Source organism: Microtus oregoni, unplaced genomic scaffold (assembly GCF_018167655.1).
Source record: "Microtus oregoni isolate MIOR12 unplaced genomic scaffold, Mior012 000005F_ref0000423, whole genome shotgun sequence".
Classification (NCBI taxonomy): domain Eukaryota; kingdom Metazoa; phylum Chordata; class Mammalia; order Rodentia; family Cricetidae; genus Microtus; species Microtus oregoni.
Window position 1 is genome coordinate 39778643 of NW_024543064.1, and position 6000 is coordinate 39784642.

Here is a 6000-nt window from a genome sequence, read left to right on the forward strand (position 1 = left end):
CTTTTAACTGGAACCCCTGCCGTGGTATAGCTTATTTCAACTTCCACCAAAGTGGAGTGCCCAGAATGTAGTACCCTGTGCCCTCACTTCAGGCCTTCCATAGTCTATATGCCACACACTAGTGCTCAGCTCCTGAGATCACCTGCAGTCTTCTCAAGTCTGAAACCATAAACTTCCTTCCTCTGATGGCAGCCTGTCTCCCATCTGCCTTATCTTCACAACACCATCTCTCAGAACCTTTTACCCGCTTTTTCTGCCACCCTCAGCCTAGACTTCACTGCCTAGCATCTCAGTTGAGCCCTTCCTCTCACTTAGTCTGGGAAATTTCCATTGCTGCACTCAGGTTGCTGAAAATTGTTGGGATTTAAAAAAAAAAAAAGAAAAAAGATGTAGGTTGTGGGGGCCAGCAGTGATAAGCTAAGTATGGGCAGGTCACCCAAAGGAAATTCTTTACTTCCAACCATTATCTCCTGCCAGTAGAACTAGGCCATCATTAAATTTAGGCCTGAATCTCAGTAGTTTACCCTGAAGCAATGCCTGGTTGCAAGAACCACAAACTGAAATTACCCAACCTCCACCCAAGAACAAATCATTCAAAGGAAATGCTAACATTCCAACCACTATAGGTAGGACCACCTGCTAGCACACACTCACCAGGACACCCCTAGACAAATGTCTGCCAATCAGGGGGCCTAAAACCTCAGAAACCCCTCACCCCCACCTTTACTACTATAAAAACCCTACTCTAACTGAGCTCGGGGCTCTCTGTTTATTCTAATACGTTGGACATGCAGAGAAACCGAGTTGGCAAACTTGCATAAAAAGAAGGCTCTTTGCTTTCACATACGGGACTCGGTCTCCTTGTTGGCTTTTGCAGGGACTTTGTAGATTTGAGCATCAAGAGCAATTGCCTTGTCTTCATGAGGCCTTGTTGTACTGACTGGTTTTGTGTGTCAGCTTGACACAAGCTAGAGCCATCCAAGAGGAAGGAGCCTCAGTTGAGGAAATGGGCCCATGAGAAATGCTGTAAAGCATTTTCTCAATCAGTGATCAGTGGGGGAGGGGAGGGGAGGGGAGGGGAGGGCCCAACCCATGAGGGCCCAACCCACTGTGGGCCGTGCCATTCCTGGGCTGGTGGTCCTGGGTACAAGAGAGGAAATGGAAAGGGGGGAGGGAAGAGGGGAGAAGCCATTCTGTGGACAGGAGTGGCAGAAGAGAAAAGAGGAGAGGAGGGGAGGGGAGGGGAGGGAGGGAGGGAGGGAGGGAGAGGGAGAGGGAGGGAGAGGGAGGGAGAGGGAGAGAAGGAAAGAAAGGAAGAGAGAGGGAAAGATGGAAGATGGGCCTTGCCCACCTTTTAAAATGGAATGTAGTGGATGTGCACAGGAGGTGCTCTTAATGGCTGCAGCTGAGAATGTATGCTGTCAGGACCCCAAGGGCAGGCCAGCACAGATGCCTGAGTACTGACAGGCTGAGAGAGCCAAGAGGAGTAAACCATTAAGAAGCACCTCACCACAGCCTCTGCATCAGCTCTTGCTTCTGGGATCCTGTCCTGACTTCATTCAGTGATGAACAACAATGTGGAAGTGTAAGCCAAATAAATCCTTTCCTCCCCTTGCTTTTGGTCAAGTCGTTTCGTCCCAGCAACAGAAATCCTGAAACACTTAGGCTCAATCCCTCACAGTGCATAGAGTGCAAATGGTAGCTCTACCTTCGATCCAAACTTTGCGGAGGGGGAGGCAGGAAGATCAGAAGTTCAGGGTCATCCTCAGCTACACAGTGAGTTTGAAGCCAGCCTGGACTGTGTGAGATGCTGTCTCAAGAAAAAGTCCACATCTTGATAAGTCAGTGCTAATAGTCTCTACACCCAGAGGGGCTTCATAACCTCAAAACCTGTGCCGTTTGTTTGCTGTGTGTGTGTGTGTGTGTGTGTGTGTGTGTGTGTGTGTATCTAGGTCAGAGGACAACATTTAGGAAGCAGTTCTGTCCTCCACAAGGTGGGTCTCAGGGATCCAACTCAGGTCTTCAGCTTGGTGGTAAGTGCCTTTGCCGACTGAGCCATCTCTGCTCCTGCCCCTAGTCCTTCTTGCTATTCACAATTCACGATTTTACAGCAAATCATGCAGATCCCTGCCCCTCCCCCAAAAAACTACACACACACAAACACACAAACACACACACCTATCCTGTTAGTGCTTTCCTAATTAACAAAAAAACAAAACAAAATAAAACAGTTCACACAAGAGGAACCTGTTTCTTTTTTCTTGCATTTGACCTTGAAGGTATTTTTCCTCTCTACGTCTTGGCTTCCCCCATACTCCCATTCTTTTACTAGGATACTTTATAACTGTTTGATCTTAGCATTCCCCCCCCACTTCCCTTCTTTCTGCCTTCTTTCATTGTCACTCCATTCTGTCCCAGACACTTCATCCAGATCCCTGTGTGACCTCCGTGCTTCCCTTCACCTACCCCCTATAAGGGCAAACTCCCAAGTCTGGGCCTGTAGTTCTGGTTTGCTCCCTAAGCTCCAAATGGGAACATCCACGGTTGGCTCAACACCTGCCATCCAGGGTGTGCTACACACTTCAACACACTCAGCTTTACGTGTATCAGGAAAACTCCATTTGCTGTCCTGTTCTCAGCCCAGAAAGCTGGAGTCCAGCTGGTCCTTGCCTTTTCCTAAGCCATTAGCATTTGTTTCTCCTTCTCTCTCCTCCTGCTGCTGTCATTTAGGACTCATCATGGCTCACTTGTTCAGGTCTTCTTTTTTTTTTAATATTTATTTATTTATTATGTATACAATATTCTGTCCATGTGTATGTCTGCAGGCCAGAAGAGGGCACCAGACCTCATTACAGATGGTTGTGAGCCACCGTGTGGTTGCTGGGAATTGAACTCAGGACCTTTGGAAGAGCAGGCAATGCTCTTAACCACTGAGCCATCTCTCCAGCCCTTGTTCAGGTCTTCTTGATGCCAGCGTGAAATCCATCTTAACCACTACAGATAAATTGCTTATCTGAAACATTTCTGGGGACGGGAGGAGTAGCTTGGTAATAGAACACATGCTTAGCATGTGAGAGTCTCTGGGTTCAATTTCCAGCACCAGATTATAAGAGTAATTAATAATGATGATGATGATAATGATGATGATGATAATAATAATAATAATAATAATAATGAACACTGATATCTGGCCATGTAGCATACCCTTGTCACAGTACATCACAGATGAACTCATCTTAATGAACCCTTAGATGTTTTGGGATGATCATTATCTGTGTATAATTTGTGGTAGAACATTGGCATAGTTGTGGGTGTTCCACAGAGACCTCAAAGAACTGATGTTTGAAGTTGTTAACAGTGGTTAGGGTCTAGGCCAAGTGTTTTGGATTCTTGGCCTTTTATTCAAAGAACTGGAACTAAGGACTCATATGGATTTGCAAAAGAAGCAGGAAAACTTTATTTCTTTTTAAAATTGTTTTTTGAGCTATATGTTTTTCTCTGCTTCCCTCCCTTTTTCTCCCCTCCCTTTCTACCCTCTCCCATGATCCCCATACTCCTAATTTACTCAGGAGATCTTGTCTTTTTCTACTTTCCATGTAGATTAGATCCATGTATGTCTCTCTTAGGGTCCTCTTTTTGTCTAGGTTCTCTGGGATTGTGAACTGTAGGCTGGTTTTTCTTTGCTTTATGTCTAAAATCCACGTATGAGTGAGTACATGTGATATTTGTCTTTCTGGGTCTGGGTTACCTCACTCAATATGATGCTCTCTAAGTCCATACATTTGCCTGCAAATTTCAAGTTGTCATTTTTTTCTGCTGTGTAGTACTCCATTGTGTAAATGTACTACATTTTCCTTATCCATTCTTCAGCTGAGGGCATTTAGGTTGTTTCCAAGTTCTGGCTATAACAAGTAATGCTCATATGAACATAGTTTAGCATATGTCTTTGTGGTATGACTGAGCATGCATCCTTTGAATATATACCCAAAAGGGGTATTGCTGGGTCTTGAGTTAGGTTGTTTCCTAATTTTCTGAGAAATCACCACACTGATATCTAAAGGGGCTGTACCAGCTTGCACTCCCACCAGCAATGAATGAGTGTTTACCCTTTACCCCACAACCTCTCCATCATAAGCTGTCATCAGTGTTTTTGATCTTGGCCATTCTTACAGGTATAAGATAGAATCTCAAATTTGTTTTGATTTGCATTTCTCTGACGGCTAAGGATGTTGAGCATTTAAAAAAATTTTTAAAAAATAAAAAATAAATAAATAATAAAAAAGGATGTTGAGCATTTCCTTAAGTGTCTTTCAGCCATTTTAGATTTCTCTGTTGAGAGTTCTCTGTTTAGGTCTGTACCCCACTTTTTTTTATTGGATTATTTGTTCTTTTGATAATCAATTTCTTGAATTCTTTGTATACTATGGAGATCAGTCCTCTGTCTGATGTAGGGTTGGTGAAGATCTTTTCTCATTCTGTAGACTGCCGTTTTATCTTGTTGACCATGTCTTTTACTTTACAGAAGCTTCTCAGTTTCAGGATGTTCCATTTATTAATTGTTTCTCTCAGTGTCTTTGCTACTGGGGTTATATTTAGAGAGTGGTCTCCTATGCCAATGCGTTTAAGTGTACTTCCCACTTTCTTGTCTATGAGGTTTAGTGTGTGTAGTTGGTTTTATGTTGAGGTCTTTGATCCATTTGGACTTGAGTTTTGTGCATGGTGATAGATATGAATCTATTTTCATTCTTTTACATGTTGACACCCAGTTATGCCAGTACCATTGGTTGAATATGCTTTTTATTTTTCATTATATATATATATATACACACACACACACACACACACACACACACATATATATATATATTGCTTCTTTGTCAAAAATCAGGTGTTCATAGGCATGTGAACTGATATCTGGGTCTTTGATTCAGTTCCATTGGTTCTCCTGTTTGGAAAACTTTATTTCAAGAGAAATGATAGTACAAATCAAAAAGGGATGCACTATCAAGATTGACAGATTGACAGTGGCCACATGAGTGAGGATACTCAAGGGACCCAGTTGTTGCTGTCCTGGAACTCACTATGTAGACCAGGCTGGCCTCGAACTCACAGAGATCCACCTGCCTCTGCCTCTCATGTGTGCCACCACCGTCCAGCTTGGGGCTTACTTTTATGGGATTCAAGAAGAGGAGGAATTTGGATACTAAATGGTATAGTAGAGTGTTTTTCTGTTTTGACTGAAAGATTAGGTTCTATAATAATTTTTCTGTGTATGTCTCGTCCCATAGTGCATTTGATCTTAATCAGATGCATACCCAAGTATGTGTAAGTATAATATGGTAACTAGATTCTCACTAACATTTGAGGGTACTTGTGTCCCAAAGTAGTTCGGACTGGATTGGTCTTCCATTCTTCTACATGGATGCACTGGGATGGAAACTGTCTCAATCCACTTGTCATTAGTGGTGGGATATACGTCTGTTGTTCAGAGAAGGGTGTACGCATAGCATGCATATGCAGTAAGGGAGCCGAGCTACAGGTGCATTATTAGAAGCAAGAAGCTGTGCACAAACCAAATCCAACCGAGTCCCAGCTTACTAAATCCCCCTGTCCTCGCCTGCTTCAAAGTGTGTAGCTGTTTATTTATTTACTTATTTTTTTTTAACTCTTACTCTTTGGGGGCCTGCCACCCAGCTCTCAAATAAATACACGAAGACTTATTCTTTCTTATGAATGCCCAGCCTTAGCTTGGCTTATTTCTAGACTGCTTTTCTTAAATTATCCCGTCTACCTTTTGCCTCTGGGCTTTTACCTATCTCTAACCTAATTCCTTTCTTTACATTTTATTTCATAGCTGATTGGGTAGGTGGCCCCTTGTATTCTCCTCTCCTTCTCCTTTTCTTGCTCCTCCCTCTTCTTCCTCCTTTTTCCTATTTATTCTCTCTGCCTGGCTGCCCCACCTATTTCTCTCGCCTGCCTAGCTATTGGCCATTCAGCTCT